At 47.7% G+C, this 17,412-nt stretch overlaps 1 protein-coding gene across 3 annotated transcripts in view; it reads right to left on the bottom strand.

Moving 5' to 3' along the window:
• AGPAT4 (1-acylglycerol-3-phosphate O-acyltransferase 4) overlaps positions 1 to 9,900 on the bottom strand; it is a 119,186-nt gene extending 109,286 nt beyond the window's left edge. The window contains exon 1 of one of the 3 annotated variants that reach the window (XM_044242683.1): positions 9,639 to 9,900. The gene's annotated coding sequence lies outside the window, so the exon portion shown is untranslated. Of the gene's footprint in view, positions 1 to 2,479; positions 2,591 to 9,638 lie in introns of those variants that run through there. The other 2 variants (XM_044242674.1, XM_044242693.1) reach the window with 2 other exon arrangements.
• Positions 9,901 to 17,412: the final 7,512 nt, after the last annotated feature.

The raw sequence follows: 17,412 nt of genomic DNA, 5'->3' as shown, positions 1-17,412 counted from the left end.
TCTCTATCCCCAGCATGGGGCTTGAACTCCTAACCTCGAGCTCTCTTGATTGAGCCGGCCAGGTGGCCCAAAAACGTGGTTTTTAAAAAGAGCATGCGCGCAGGTGTGCACGCGCGCACACACACACACACACACACACACACACACACACAGGAGAAGCCTACCCTTCTTCCTTATTATTCTCAAATATATCTAATAAAACTTGGTTTGCTTGTGCCTGGGCAAAGTACACAGTTCAGATTTTTTTTTCCTCCACCAACGTCTTATTGTAAAGAGAAATAAAGTGGTTTATTGGGGGTAGTTAGATACTGGGCTCTCCTCTTTCCCTCTAGTATAACAAGGTCTGCCTACACCCGGGCTTCTTATTTAAGGCAGGAGGTTTGGGTTGGCTTATTCTTCAACCCCTAAAAGGCGTGGGACCCTTAAAGTGATGGGAACCTTGAGGACAGCTTGGGAACATTTGAATTGGCAAATTTCACAGGCCTGACTATTCTGTTCAAATTTCAGAAAATAACCCCGGTGACAGAAATCCTTATGAGAACAGGAGGTAATGTATCATAAACGGGTGATAAGACAAAAGATATCTATAAGCAGTAGGAGTTAAAGCAACTCCTGAGAGAGACTGTCAAGGCAATGGGAGAGAAAGAGAGATTAGAAAGAACAGAATGGGCGTTGCGCTAATCCAGAGGGTTATTCCAGTAAAAGGGAAGAAAGTCCAGAATGGTGGGTGACCACAGGCAAAAAAGAGAGGGACTCAAGCAACCCTCCATCGATGATACCATCAGGAACAGAGAGACAAGAAGAGTCAAGGCCAGCCACTCCCCATGGATGACTCATCGCCTGCCCCATCCCCCCCTCCCATCCCCAAGACTCTGTTTAGTGACAACAGTGAAGAGGAGAGGCGTGGAAGGGGCAGCATGATAAACTGACCGACTCCTTCCCACAAGGATCACTTAGAGATCATCCAGCTCCGTTTTCCTCTAAAAACTTTCTGCAGGGATGTTCCCGTCAGCCGAGGAAGCTAACTGAAGAATCTGGAGGGATGACCTAAAGTCATACAAACCTCCAAGCGTGTTTTGCCCTAAAAGTTCATGTAAATGTTTTGTGTTATAACATGGCATGTTCACGTTCTTTTTTTTTTTTTAATTAAAATATATCTTGGATCTTTCGGCAGAACAAACGCTTGGGTGACATGAGCCTGATTTATCCTGCGGCTCTGCACATGTGTTCACACACCCCCAAAATGGCCCCACCATGCTGGTGGTTGAAGATGTTGGCCTCTACCCCAGCCTCCTCCCCGACCAGTTTGAGAAATGAGGACAGAAAGGCCATGCAAGGCTACCTCCCAGTGTTGGGGCCAGTGCAGACCCAGAAACAGCCCCTGATCTCAAGGAAGCCAGGATCCCACAGAAAGTAAGCAGGTGGACAGGGTTGGGGACCTAACCCAGGCTTTGCCACCCTACACTGGTCCTCCCTCTGCCATGCTGCTTTTCATGGCCCCTGAAAAGGCCCCTATCTCTGTGGCCCAGCAGAAAGTTTCTAGAAAGGGAGGCCTGGCCATCTCCAGATTCTGGCTACTGCAATGCTCCTGTGGCCTTTGATAACAGAAGGCCACCTTGATGGCCAGTCCGCTAGTCCTCTCCCTGCCCAGAGAGGCAGGCAGGGTCGAGTCACATGGTGTACCCATTCTTAGGAAACTGCAGCTCACTGCTTGCCCAACACCCAAAGGACACAACGAGATCCCAGCCTGGCAGAGCACATGTTCCAGAAAGGCACATCTTCTCTGGGGAGCCAAGCCAGAGCAAAGCTGTTAAGACCAGACTGTCTTAAAGACAAATCACAGTTCAGTCATTTGAGAGGACAGAAGGAGTGGGGTGGGAGGGATGAAGTCGCAATTTGGCTAAAATTGGACCCAATATAAATAATTAAAACAATCGGGCACATTTAAAATATCTCTGTGGTCCTCTCTCCCTGTTTCCGCTACTTAAACCTGAACCCCACTCTCCCACCAGAAATGGAGGCCAAAGGAGGAATTCAGTGACACCACAATACTTTCATTATATCACTGGGTCTTGAGCAGCTTCTTAAATTTCCACACGATGCTGGGGTTCAGGGTAGAATTTCTGCTCATTTATGTGAAGCTACGGAAGGTCCTTTAACCCTGAAAGAAAGTCCAGGGAATTTGTGGGAAAGAATGCATCATGCGAGTATATGCACTATTTTTTAAATTCCTGTCTTATCCTGTAGGCAGCCCTCCTGTTGGGTTGATGTTTGTACCCACAGCACTTGGCCCATGGAAGGTTCGGTAAGAAATGCCCTAGAGGACTCTGGAGTTGCGTGTAAGTCTGGAACAGCAGACTCACTCGAGCCGTGACAACCCTCCCGCCCCAAGCCCATATTTTGGGTCCTGAAAGGGCGACAAAGGAAGGGACAGGGGCCCAGCGTTTCCAGGCACTGGGCCGGGGAGCCAGGGCCTTACCTGAAGCAGGGGCCGGTTCCGGCACGCGCTGGGAAAGGGCCCTCTGGCCTAAGTAAGAAGGCAGGGGAGACTTGAAATGCCTTCACAGTTGGGAGGGGAGGGTGGTAAGAGGCAAATAAATAACCAGTGAGACTGGGGTGTGGAGCTCCCTGGTTGGCTCAGAAACTGGAATGAATCAGGAAATCCGACAGACAGACCAGAAGCCGGTTAAAGGAAGCACTCTCACAATTCTTTCTGGAGATATGCTAATCCATCCCGCCCAGGGGGCTGCCCTGCCCACTGGGGAGTTGAGGCCCCCCAGGCTGAGAGGGTGGGACCACATGAGCAGAAGGCCGAGGACTGGGCCAGATTGGAGTACTTCATGGTTACACGTCTGCCCCTCATTAATTTTCTTATAATTTTTCAAATCTTCGTTGTCAGTTTAAATGAATAAATTGCCCCTTTGGTGGGGGCGGTCCTTGTGAACCTGGTGAGTGCAAGTCAGTCCGGAGAGATGTGCTTGCTTGGACCCTGGAGCCCGCTGACCCGGTTTCTGAAGGTCAGATGTCCAGAGTTCCCCCAGGTTCTCAAGGGCAGGTATCTGCCCCACCAGGGGACGTCTGGCAATGACTGGAATGCTTCTGGCTGTCACTCCTGGTGTGAGGGGTTGGGGGGGGCGGTTTCCACTGATAGACTCAGAGATATGGGCAAACACCCTGCAGGGCCCAGCATGGCCCCATAACAAAGCATTACTTGGCCCCAAATGTCAACAGCGCCCAGATCAAGAATGTGTCCAAAGGAATGTCAGCCTGGAAGGACCTGGCCGGGGTGCGGGTGGGGCTCAGATGAGGCAAATCTGCCCCCTGGCTCCCTGTCCCGCCTTTCCAGAGGCTACAACACCCATTCTGTGCCAGGTACTCCATTCAGTGCTAGTAACAGTGCAGTTGGAAAGCCCCCGCCACCAATAAGCACCCAGGCCGTCCTTAGGATCGAACCAGAAAGAGCAAACTGCCGTTTAAGGCCATGGTGGCTGGAGTGACGTTTCATGAAGGACGGTGATGGGTTGGAGGATGAATGTCGTGAAAACAGAGGCCAGAGGTGGGAGATACGCAGGTCTGGGGAAGGAAGCCGCTCACCACCTTAGGTCTGTGCAACCTGCCCTTCCTCCGAGAGCAGAAGAGAGGAAAAAGGGGCCCAGAGTGGGCCCAGGAGGAAGGTGCAGACGGCGCTGACGGTGTGTGATGGCCGTGGCATCGTGGGAAGCAGCGCCTGGGATGCACAGGCTCTCGAAAATTTCATCAGCCCAGGTTAACCCTTGCCCACAGCGAGGTGACAGCTCACGCGGGGGCCGACGGAGATGGGAAAAGACCAGATTTGCTCCCAGTCCATTCATTTCGCCCGTGCTCGGTTCACAGCTTGCCCGAGAGAAGCACAGGCAGTGTCTTTCCAGATCAAACTCTGCCTTTACAGGCGAGGATAGATCTGTGGACAAGCAACAACAGTAAAGAAAGTCTGCCTCTCTACTCACGGCCGTCGGAGCCATTCAAGCCGCCAGCATAGTTGTCCTCCGGAGCAAGTGCTCAGCAGGGCTCAGTCCGTGGCTAAAAATTCGTTTTGAGGGGCACCTGGGTGGCCCCGTTGGTTAAGCATCTGACTCTTGGTTTTGGCTCAGGACATGATCTCAGGATGATGAGATCAAGCCCTGCACCTCGCTCAGTGCAATGTGGGCTTAAGATTCTCTCTCCCTCTCCCTCTGCCCCTCCGGCTCTTGCTCTCTCTCTGGCAAACAAACAGATGAATCTTAAAAGCAACTCGTTTTGAGAACAGTTCATATTTAATTTGATGTTATGTCCTGCACGGTCATTCAGCTCTGAACCACAGGGCCCTTGCCCTTCCCCACCAGACCCCACCTTGCCCTTCCCCACCAGACCCCCTCTCTGGCTAAACCGGAACAACCAAGCTCCCTGAAAAACCACAGCAGCTGGTCTTCCAGGCTCTGCTCCCAGCAGTTCCCCAGGTTCAAACCACTACTGAGACCTTCTAGTCTTTCTGCAGCTCCCAAACACTAGGTTGAAAGGGATACCGGGGAAGGTCTGCATAGTAGAGATCCGATCAGGAGGTCAGGAATGAGGGCCACACGTCTGCTCAGTCCGCGGCACTGTGCTGGCCCTGGGCACAGATGGATGAATACAGCACCAACGGCATGGAGCGGGCAGTGGTACACCGCTGAGCGGTCTTGGTTCAAATCTCACCTCTGCTCGTTAATAGGAAACAGGTGAATAACTCACTAATCCTTACTTTCTGCATCCATAAAATGAGAGTGGTAATAGTTCTACCTGCTTGATTTGTTATGAGGCTAATGTGAATTGAGATGGGAGGTCTCTGGACTAGAGGAGCACACGGAAGTCCTCGTTAAAGAGAGCTGTTACCATTCTCAGAGGACCTACAAACTGGCTGTGTTCCCCTGAGCATCTCCAGTGGCTTCTGCAGGTGACCTGCCATCCCCCCAGCCCGAGGACTGATCTTCTGCAGGAATTTCAGGGGTCAGCTTCAGACTCCCATGAAGCCCAAAATGTACCTCTTTTCCTAGAGGAGCCAACACAGAAATACCCATGGAATAGCGGATCGGTATAACCCAAATTCGGAAGAGAGAGATGTGTGCCAGCCAGAGCTAACTGGAACGGCTTCCTGCTGGGGGGAGAAGCTGACCTCATCAGAGATCAAACTACCGAACAAGAAGGGGGACTTGCTAAATGTTTTCTCTGAAGCTCAGATAAGCAGCAGGGGTGAACTTGGAGATGTTGGCCATATGATTTCCATGCTGAAGGCAGAAATCAAATGAGAGCAGAGCGTCACGACATCAGGAAATATGAAGAGGATAAATACTCCAACAAGGTTTTAACATTCTTTATTTTGGCTATTTGGATTTGAGGTGTTGAAACCTACTTGGCTTTGTCATAAGGAGACAAGGACTTGCAATGCACGATGGGAAATCTAGCTCTAAATGACAAGGGGCTGTCTGGCAAACCCATGGGCATGTAATTTTGAGGACAGTGGGAGTTCCTCTTTTAAAAATGCTGCACTTGAAGTCCATCTTGAGGGAGCTACGGTCCCATGGAAGTCGATAAGTAAGTCGCTGTGAGGGAACTTTGAGAGATTAAGGCTCAAGTTATGTTTCCAGAAAGACAACCGGGTAAGTCTTCTGGACTCTCCTCCCCTATAGCTCCAAGGTGAGAAATCCCACCTCTTCCCGTCTCATTAATCGACAAACATTTCCTGACACCAGTCATGAACTCAACCAGTGCGAAAGATACAAGAAAGTCATAAAATGGACCATGGTCAAACAACTAACCACTCTTTCCTTCTCCGCCCAGCACAATCTATATATAAAATTGTTCAATGAAAGAAGCATGCAGGGCCATTAGCCAAAAAATGCCTCTCTCAAAATAACTGTCCCCGGTTTGAGGGACGGTTTCCACATTTGTCTCCCTGTTTGCTCCTCAGCTTCTTTAGGAAAGAACTGGTTTCCTATTTATTGCTATATCCGTAATTTACAGTGCCTGACACATGATAGGCAATATCATTTGTTAAGTGAAGGAACAAAATGATGGATGATGTAAGCGCGTATATATATGAATGAATGAAGGGTGACTGGAAAGTAGGATTTAGGAACACAGGACAAAGTAGAACAAACCAGACTGGAATAACAAAGTGAAGACAAAATCGAAAACAGGTAGAAAATCTTTGGTGGGGCAAGAGTACATCTTGGAAAATAGAGGAGACAGGTTAGATAGATCGTTCCATGATAATGTTCACTAAAAATTGCTTTTACAATCTTTCTCCTTACTCCATCATTAGAAGCATCTCCCTAAAAAACCCTTTAGACATTTGAAAACTGTAGCTATTTACTCTGTTTGCCAGTTTTGCTCCTAGTTGTGTCCATGGCCCTTGGCAGACACAAGAACACAGCAATACAATGATACAATGAATACCATAAAAGGCTACAAGATACAATGAATGTTGTTAAAAATGAGTTTCTGATGTGAGCTTGCTTTCCACAGCCTTAGCTGTGGCTGTCCCTTGTCCATACCAGGAAGCCAAATTTCAGAGTCCTAACACTTGCTTTCCAAACGGATTCTGTCTTGGACAAAGTCTATGGAATTAGAGTTGCCCAGGCTCTGGGTGGTGTTGGGTGATTATTAAGCCAGGCTTGATCACATAGGTTTTCCAAAACACATAAGCCTCAAAAACCATTTAGAAATGTGACTGCAGTCTTCACATACCGTTAGACCTCCTTTTGAGAATAGAGCAGATTGCACAAAATGTCATAAACTGGCCGCATGTTCATCTGAGCAGCCGTAATTCAAAGTGATGGCGACGGTAGGTATCATCAGGATGATGTTGTAGGGGCAGGTGGGGTTCCCTCTCCTGGATTTCTTACTTGTTTAAGGTCTGATTTAAATCGGAAGTTTGGCCTTCCCCTCAAAGATGACTGGATCGGGTAGGATTCTACCACCTACTCACAACTTCCTTCTTCTTCTGGTTTAAACAAAATTCTGTCCCCGAATCTATATTCACCAGCACCGAGTACACCGGCCCTATTTCCACACTAAAGACACGTTTCTTCCCAGTTCGGACAAGAGCGGAGAACCCTGCTCCGTCTCTCAGCCCCCACCCCCGTTAGCTGGGACAACTCTGCCTTCTCCCCTTTGACTTGTCCATCCCCTCCCCTCCCAACAGTTAAGCCCTCGTCCCGATCATGGTCATGTTCTTCTCAGACCCACCGCGTCTGCTCTCCTGTCTGCCTCCTGCCGGGCCTCCTGCTCTCCAGCACCTGTCGTCACCCCGGTTTGGTGGCTCTTCAACCTGGGGACCCAATCCAGAGCCTTGCAGACCGTGAGGTCCCAGCCCCACGGCAACTGGCTCCAACTTCACAAGTCCCTTCTTTGGCGTCACATCTACTTAGCCTCCTTCCTGGGACCCTGAATTTGCCTTGCGTCTCTAGCTCCATTGACCGTCCCCACGTCAAGGCTGCCGATTATGTTCTTAACCTCCGCTCAGGGTCCATTGACAGGGCAGCATTTATTTATTTATTTCTAGCCACACTACCAAACGAGTCTTGCCCTTTGAACGCCATTCCAATAAGGCTTTTTTGTTGTGAAATTGCTAGGTCTAGAAACTCCATCACACACTTTGACCTACACAATGGCCACCTGCTCTGCAGGGTCATGGGGTAAATCTACAACCTCAAGGACCCTTTTCAAGCCAGAAAAACAGTTAAGTTAGTAAGACTTCTTTTCGAGCTCTTTGCAAACATCGAAAGCCTACTGTTCATGAAAGCCGACAATGCCATGTGTACTGGCAATGCGTTTTCAAAGCGAGAGTCATGTGCTTTTTAAGGACCCTTCTCTACACTTTATCTCCTTTAACTAGTTCTCTGGGCTTTAACTCTGGTTCCAGGTAGTCTCCTGCCATGCTGGGCAGTCCCCTTCTTCAGATAAGCTTGGTATCTGTAATACTTGAGATCTCTTGCACTGTAGTAAGTTTGGTAAGTCCTAGATAATAGCATGTTTAGGTAAGGATCTCTGCCCAGAACCTCATGAAAACCACCCCTTCTTCCTGTTTCCATGCTGAGGGGTTACTCTGAGGTTTCTAAGTAATGCTTTTGGCTGCAGTAGCAGGAAGGCACTACGAGGGCTGAGCAACCTTCACAAATCTTTATTCAAAATTAGAGATAATTTTAAGAATCGAGGATGAGAGGACTATCGATCTGTCTCATAAAGGCTAATTTCTAACTCGGGAGCCCGAATCAGGGCAATGGTGTCCATTATTAAATATTTCCTCAGATACACTGAATAAAAGCCTCCGTTCGACTCCAACCTGTTAACAGGCCCATCTGGAGTGCATCTTTCTAGCAGATGTGTCCGTGATTCCAATCCTGTTTCACTTGGCTCCTTCCTGGGTAGATGGTACTCTTCTCTCATGCTGTATATTTTTCCTGAAAACCAATTCTTTCTCTCCCCCGAGAGGAAAGTAAGATTGGGTACTTTTAACTTAGGACTTTGACTTGTCCCCATTGTCCCTGCCCACCTACACACACACACACGCACACACACACACTCCTTGATACTCTTTCCTAACTGCAGACACTTGAGGAATAATCACAGCTGGGTTAATGGTTTCCTAATTTTGAAAAAGAGAAGGTCTACAGACCCTCACCTTCATGAGAGCTGATCGCATAGGGGACCGTATCTGAGCATGACACGCAAGTCACCGAGAATCCTGCTGTTGGTTACCTTGGGTTACTCACTCATACTTGTTGAACTTAGATTTTTGTGCCCAGTAAGTGCCTGCTAGAGCAAAGAACCCTCTTGAATATTTAGACCACGAGGCAAACCTGTGAGGCAGATAATCATGCGTCTATCAGTGCCGAGGGCCAGACATCCTCTGAAACTTTTTTCAAGGATCTCAGCTCGTAAGTGAGTGCTCCGCCCGGCTTAGTCTGGTTACAGCATTCGAATCGCATCTAGAGAACTGTCCTGCTTTTCTACAACACACCAGATCTGAGGACTCGCGCAAACACCGAATCATTCCTTCTCTAATTCCTAGAGAGGATGGAGAAATTCAGAGGCCAAAAATTAAGTAAATAAAGAGGTAATTACACATGCCCGTTTCCTTGACAACACCCCTCCCCCAGCCCTCCTGCCATAGGGAAAAACCAAAATGAAAGTGACGAGGGGTAGCGGCGCAGCCAGGCTGGCTTCAGCGAGCCCCGGCAACGGCAGCGGAGAGCAGCAGGCTCCGGCCGAGAGACAAATAAATCCATTTCTATCGGGGCTGCCTTTTGTGTAGTATTATTTTTGTGGTTGCCATAGAAACGCCAGGGACGGAAGAACGTGTTGCATGACACAGGAGCCCGATCTGTAACAGGAACCCTTCTCCCGGGCTTCTTCTAGGGCAGAGAAAACGCTCTCCCCCGAGGGGAGGGGGCCGCAGGGGTGGGGGGTGGGGGGCTCAGCCCAGAGCAGCAGCGAAATCACAACAGGGAAAGGCACGCTGGCCCCGCGGAGCACAAAGAAAGGGCGCGAACCCCTCTGCCTCTCAGGCTCTGCGCCCTCCACGTCCCCGCGGTCGCCTCACTTCCTTCTCCACCTTCCACTCTGCCTCGCTCTGTACCTACCCCTTCCAGAGGTTTAGTGAGGTCCAGCCGAGGAGAGGAGAGCAGGGAGAGAGAAAGAGACACAGACATCCGCCACGCCCAGAGGTGAAGTCGCCTGCCAACAGCTCGAACAGCACATACCTCCTTTCTGGCGGCCCCTGGCACATGGGCTCAGAAATCAGAAACTGAAAGGGAGCAGGCTGGGGTGCAGAAATTGCCACTAGTTTATAGGAGCTGTAAGTCAGCCAACACTGGAAAGAAAAAGCGAGACTCCACCCATGGGGTGGACCCTTCAGGGGGAAAAAAAAAAAAAAAGTGGTCCTCAGCTGACGTCTCTCCCCACCCCATGTCACTTCCTTTTAAAGCTACAATTTAGCAGTTGCGGGGAGGGAAGATACGGGCTGGTGTAACATGAGTCACTCCCTTCCCCTTCCAATTAGTGCGCGGAAGGGCTCCGGTTGGCTCCGCGTTTGAAATCTGTGGCTCGGGAACCTGCCCGAACCAGAAACAAAGCCCGCTAGGTGGCCCTTTCTCTGCCTGCCCGCGGCTCCCCAAATCCTGTTGCATCCCCGGGCCCAAATGGCTTCTCCAGCCTCTGCGCGGACGGACTCGGGCCCCGGCTGCGCGGCGACCTGGAAATCGTCCTCAGCTGGCTCGGTTTTAATTCAGCAAGTCTGCGACCGCTTTGTTTTGGAGGATGCCCGCACTCTGCAATCCCCCCCCCTCACCTCTTGCCGCCGCGCTGTGCTGAGAAGGAGGTGGCTCTCCACCCAGGAGAGCCCCGGAGCACCTTCAAGGAGATAATGCTGGAGACGCAGGGATCGGAGAGACGTTAAGAACCGGCAGAAAGAAGCTCTGAGGTCCATGTAGTCGCTCCCTGCAGAGCAGCCCCCCAGGATCGATCACCCCTGCACACAGGCTCGCGCTCCGGCGCGCGCACACACACACACAGGCACACTCAGGCACACTCGGGCGTGCACGTGCGCGTGGCATTTACATGAAGTGTGTTGGAGAGGGTCAGGGCAGACCTTGATGAGGAAACAGTGTCATCCAACTTTAAAAGAGGGCGGGCTGTTCAGACCCCAGAAATGCTAGGTCTCTAACCTTCCCACAACATTATTTCAACCTCCAAATAGTGAAAAGGTATGCCCTTCAAATGTTCACCGTTGGAACCGTAGTGGCCAATAACATTTGAGTTTTTAGGTATGACTCCTGCGTTCATTCCCAGTCTTTGGATGTTTATGATCGACAGGGAAAAATCAAATGCTCATGTATAACTAGACCACACTGCAGAATTACTCAGACCTACCAATTGCTAAAAGCAAAACAAGGCTGTATGCCATGAGAACAGAGAAGATGGAAAAGTTTTTCAGTTACGGTGGGTGGGGGGGAAAGAGGGCATTCATGGTTGAGGAAAGGGGATTTGGACTGGGTCCCATAGGGGTATGTGGGGTGTTGATGGTGTGTGGTGGGAGGGAGGGAGATGGGACTTGGTTGAGGCAGAGGATGAAGGACATCAAAGACATTACAAAGGAGTCTGAAAGCGGATCAAGGAGAAAACCCATTTGTGAAAATGGTTTATTTTAATATCCATGTGAAAATTAATTTGGCCATAGAGAAATGCTTATAAAAGATGTTTGCAAGACCTTTCTTACAGCCAATGCAATTTTAAAGAGTTCTCATAACTTTTCAAATTATGTTTGAAAACCCATTTATTTCGGGGCACCTGCGTGGTTTAGTCGGTTAAGCAGCGACTCTTGATTTTGGCTCAGGTCTTGATCTCAGGGTCCTGGGGTGGAGCCCTGAGTCCAGGTCCATGCTCAGCAGAAAGTCTGCTTGAGGATTCTTAGGGCACTGCAAACGTAAGGGGTGAGAGCAAGAGGCAAGTTCAATCAGCAAGACTGTAAGAAATTAATGTTGATCAGTGGAGAAACTTAAAAAGGCATAAACTGGGACGCCTGGGTGGCTCAGTTGGTTAAATGTCTAACTCTTGGTCTCAGCTCAGGTCTCCATCTCAGCTTTGCAAGTTCAAACCCCAGGCGGGGCTCCATGCTGGGCATGGAACCTACTTTAAACAACAAACAAATAAAAGGACATAAAAAATATAAATTATAACAGACCAAAAAAAGATACACAAATAGCCAAGAACCATCAACAATGACAAATACGCAACCTCACATGAAAATACAAGAAGTGCTGTCATTTCTTGGCCTTTCCACTTGTCAAGCATTCAAAGAATTGCCCTACAAGTGAAGAGGATGCCATACGATGGGCTCTCTCCTCTCTCTCGCTGGTGACAGTGAGTTGGTACATTCTCTTTGGAATTCAATAAACAAGATCTATCATGAGTCTTTAAAATGGTCAGACTCTCTATCCAATAATTAAACTCACAGGAATTTATGCTAAGGAAATAAGCAGAAATGACCTCAAAGATTTAGATACATGTAGATCCATCAGAGCCATTTATGATAGTGAAGACTGGGAACCATTTGAATGTCTGAAGTAGCATGTTAGGGACATAAATGATGTGACATTCATGTACTAGAACATACTACCTAAATTCAAAATGCTGCATTTGAGAGACATGAGGAAACTTTCTCAACATGTTAAGTGAAGAGGGAACTAAGCTATATATAAAACATAAACTCTTCTTTATAATTACACAAATATCTATTGCATGGCCTATAATGGATCAGATAGTGCCCCCCCCCCAAATTCATGTCCATCCGGAACCTCAGAAGGTGATTTTATTTGGAAACAGGGTCTTTGAGAATGTAATTAGTCAAGATGAGCTCATCCTGGATTAGGACAAGCCCTAAATCCAAGGCCTGGTGTTCTGTAAGAAGAGGAGAGGAAAGAGAGAAAGATACCCAGAGAATGAGGCCATGGGATGGCTTGGAGGCAGAGCTTGGAGCAGTGTGTCTGCCCGGCAGTGAATGCCAAGGCTTGTGTTCGAGCAACTGCTCGAAGCTGGGAGAAAGACGTGGGACAGATTCTCCCTCAAGCCTCTTTAGAAGGAACTAACCCTGCTGCCACTTTTGTTTCAGACTCCTGGCCTCCTGAATTGTGGAGAACAAATTTCTGTTCAGTACGTGGTTACTTGTCATGCAAGTCCGTGGAGGCTCATGGGGTGTACAAAAAAGTCATTAAACTGTTAATGATTATTTCTCAAACTGTGAGGTTTAGGGTGATTATTATTGTTTCTTTATATTTTATTGCATTTTGAAAAAATGTCAACAATGAATATTTATAACTTTTTTAGAAGAAAATGATTATGAGTAAAAACCCAATGATTCAAGGTTTCCAAAGCCATACTGTTAGAACAAGACTATTCTTATTAGTCTTAATAATTATCATAAGAATTGACGACTTAGAACAGAAGCAAAGGATCATTGATGATAATTTCACATATTGTAGCCCAAAGATTAAAGTATTTTCAGAATGCTCTGTTAAAGAGGGAATGCTATGTGTTTCAGAAAAGTTTTTTTTAACCTAAATTTTGGTACTTAAGATGATGAAGATCATTTATCTAAAATGCTAACTTACATACTGTATATTTAACTGCCAAACTACACGGTTGAGTTATTAATGAGTATTTCAAACAGCCTGTTCTCTTAACACCTTGTTAGCTGAACGCTGACACTTTTGCTTTATTTTGTTTGCCTGGTATTATGATTACAAATATAAGTAAATCCATATAAATATATAAACACTTCGAAAATTTCCTCAAATTATAAAATATGAACATATCATAGATTTGCGATTATAATTACCTCACTGTCTGTTAAATTAGGAGTTGTGGCGGTTCCAAGTAGACAAAGAAAAATGTGTAAATAGCAAAGTCAATTTGATGTTTGGAATCTTTAATCTGATGTTTAATAGCTGTATATTTCAATCAGCTCTAATTGAGTCTTGAAAATGTCTCATATATTGTCTGTAATGACCGGCAAGCTCTTAAGGCTTCGTTATTATTGCAATCATTTTAAGTACATTCAAATAGCTTTAATGTGAACATTAAACATTCAAATAACATTAACTATTACGAAGGAGAGTGCCGAGGAATGAGGCAAGATTTCCTCCTCCATCAATGGTGATTATGTCCTGAGTCATTCCCCAAACATTAACGTGGACGCAGGACCCCATGTCCAACAGCTCTAATGATCTTAGCTGGGAATTGTGTTTTAAGTCTCTTAAAAATTATTCTCACTATTCAGGTATCTCTTTTTTCTTCTAGATCTCTTCAGGTCCATTCAATCTGGCAGGGATGATTAGAAAAGCTTTCCCTCTTCCTGGATCTGGGCAATAAGCAGCTGGAAATCCTATGATCGGGGGGCAAATCTACCACAAGAGGAGGAACCCCGTCCAAATCAGGGAACTCTGAGTGGCCAGGCATGGAAAAAGTTACCAGCCTCATGATCTGATTTGAAGAGACGAGGTAATACGCAGGAGTACTGGAACTTAGCACCTGGGTTCTTTACCACCCAGTGAAAAGAGAGCACACTATTTTGAGTGGTACATTTAACCCTGGATGATTCTCCACACTTGCATTTTAAAAATTGTGTGATTAAAAAAAAAATTGATAAGCATGAATTCCTTTTATAAACAGAAAACTCAAGCATTTTCATTTTTAAAAAATAAAGTATTCATTGTTACTGTGACATACGCTTTTCTGGAGCTGGCAACCATTTAAGCTTGTAGCCTAATGACACCTCCGAGGGTAACTTAATTCAAGTGTGCTTGTGGACCCTCGTTCGGGCATCTCCTGGAAGCATGGCAGGATGCAGTCTCTGGCCCCACCCCAGACCTCGCGAATCAGCAACTGCATCTTAATGACATAGGTGGGACCGTCATCTGCCCATCAAAGACGAGAAGTACTTGTTTTAGTCCACATCTCTCATTTCGTAGACAGTCTCATTTCAGAGTCTGGGAAGGCTGGGTCCACTTGACCTGAGTTACGTAGAAAACACAGCTAACAAGAGGCAGCTAAAGCCAAGACTCCCTTTTTAATGATTCCACCTCAAAATTCTTTCCACTGTCTTCTCCAGGCTTTCAGATGAAAAGCCTGTCTGAAAGAAATGCCACTGGCATAAAAATGCTAAAAAGAGAATTTTTACTTAAACTCATGTTCATTATTCTAAGTGTAGTTATTAAAAGTCTGTCTATACGCCATACATTTGAGTTCATACACAGAGAGTCAGTTTTACCTGAAGAAAGTCTTGGAGTCCCGGACCAAAGCTGGCAAAAGGCATGCGACATCTCTTCTCCACGATCACTCATTTTATCTTGGTTGCAAGCCAAAGCCATGGCCAGTTCAACAAAGCTTAGCTTCGTGACTGATTTCCAAGAGGCTGTAAACAAGAAAATGGTCTCCATGGGTGTCCTTGTTCTGCCCTCACCATTCTCCAATCGGCTTGCTCCTTACCCGGCAGCCTGTGCAAAACAGAAATAAGGAATGTGGTTTCCCCCTCTCTCATCTCTGGCTTTGGGTGCCACCACAGTCCCCTGTAGAAGTTGTTTCCTCATTAAGTTAGCTTTGTCACTTGCAACAAAGGCTCCTAATTCTTTTTATTTTTTATTATTTTATTTATTTTATCTTTTAGAGAGGGAGAGTTAGGGGGTGGGGAGAAGGGAGGGTCAGAGAGAAGAGAGGAAGAGAGACTATTAAGCAGATGGCGGGGCTCGATTTCACGACCCTGAGATCACGACCTGAACCAAAATCAAGAGTCAGGTGTTGCACTCACAGAGCGATCCAAGAGCCCCAAAGGATCCCAATTCGTCATGTAAGTTTTTAGACCCTCAGCTTCATTCCTAAAATTCATGATGAGACAGTAGATGGGAAACACCTGAAGTAGTGTAGAACCTCAAAAAATGATCATTCTTGGGAATGGGTGGCTCAGTCGTTAGGCATCTGCCTTCGGCTCAGGTCACGATCCCGGGGTCCTGGAATCGAGCCCCGCATCAGGCTCCCTGCTGAGGGAGGGGCCTGCTTCTCCCTCTCCCACTCCCCCTGCTTGTGTTCCCTCTCTCATTGTCTCTCTCTCTGTCAAATAAATAAGTAAAATCTTTAAAAAAAAAAATCATGATTGTCTCCTCTACTCCACCCACTCATTAAAGCAAAGACGACTTACAGACCTTTGCTTCTGGTTGGCATCTGGCTCCCAGCCCCCGACACATTTACCCCATAACCCGATGACCATCTTCGTGGACAAACGCTCACTGCATCCCAAATGAGCTAAGGCCCCTGGCGATCTCTGGCCCCAACCCCGCCTGGGCTGCCCAGTGCTGTCTCACGTGCACGCGCACAAGGCTGGTCCCCTGCATCTGTGGGGGGTCATTTCAGAGTCCCTTTGAGGCTCCCTCCTCCTGCGGCACCTCCTCCTCCCCACACTGTACTGGCGATTCTCTCCTCCGAGGCACCTGTGAGCAGCCTCTCCTCTCCCCTGCCTGCTGCTGCGGCGTCCCCCTCACAACTGACCGCGGAAACCTCTTCTTCAACTTTGTGTAATAAACACATTTAAGGAAAAGTTTCAACTCCCCATAAAATCACCTTCCTCATGTTCATGTACACTGTGTTCTTTCCCCGTCCTTGCTCACGTGCGTGCATATTTTGTCTATAATCATCTAGAAGATGCCATCGTATTTTTATGTCGTATGTCCTAAAGGAGTTGCTCATCAGGATTTTCATAATTATCTTCTTACTGCTTTCCAAATTATCTACCTACTCAGTGTACAACAGTTTTCATAACTATTCTGTGGAATATCGCCTGCTTCCTGCTTTCCTTTCCTGCGGACCGTTCCTTGCTCCCACTACTGGGCAGTACTACGCACTTGGTGTGGGAACCCCCTCTGCCACTGTTTTGTAAATGAGGAAGCTGAAGCCCAGCGGGGTGACGCCCCTTCCTCAAGGTTGCACAGCGGGTGAGCAAAGGCAGGACTGCCTCCCGGGTGCGCCTGACCCCAAAGACCCGCTTCTTGACCTCCCGTAGTGTCCCACCATTACCGCAAACAAGCTTTTCTCCTTTGGGGTGATGCCCTAAGAGAGAGTCTCCGAAGAAGCCCGTTTTGTGACTCGCTCACGCGTGACCTCGTGCATTAATCTGCTGCCACTCGTCACCCCCTCACTATCATTTGTTAATTTCTTCCCGATGTCTCTCAGATTTCACAGTCTTAATACCAATTTTAACGTTTGTGCGTGCCTCGCATGTGAAGCGCTCGCTGTACTTACCCTGACCATTTGCGGGTGTTTTTCGGTGAGACCCAGTCCTAAGCCTTGACCCTTTGTGCCTCGGGCTGGGTGTTTGGCATTTGCCCATGAACTGGAATTTGTCGGTCTGTTCCCTCTGCCATGTCACCTGCTTCCGTTCATGATTCTGGTTTCCACCCCGTGGCCCGTCCTTCCATAATTCAGGTCTTAGTTCGAGTTCATCTGCTGTGTGTGGTGTAAGCAGTTTAAGATGATTAGTAAATTGCCATCCTGTCCTGCCCCTGATTAAATAAATCTGCTCTTGTTTGGGGCACACAGACATAGAAAGAATGTTTCTGGAGAAAGCAGGTGTGGGGAGGAGCCTGGCTGAGGAGTTCGGTCCTATTGGAGTTGGGGGTGGCTTTTCCCAAGGCGGGGTGCACACTCTCCATTCCTCCCCCTGTGGGGCTCAGAGATGTGGGCCCGAGGGAGAGACTGAAGTGTTCCCTGCCCCAGCCCCCACACCCACCCTTGTCCCTGCCACGGCACAACCCTGTCTCGAGGACTTGAGTCTTGGGTCCAGGTGAAGCTACAGGACACAGGAAGGGCCAC

This window comes from Neovison vison, chromosome 1 (assembly GCF_020171115.1).
Source record: "Neovison vison isolate M4711 chromosome 1, ASM_NN_V1, whole genome shotgun sequence".
Lineage (NCBI taxonomy): Eukaryota > Metazoa > Chordata > Mammalia > Carnivora > Mustelidae > Neogale > Neogale vison.
The sequence above is the reverse complement of the archived record's forward strand: the minus strand, read 5'-3'. Positions and strand labels throughout refer to the sequence as shown.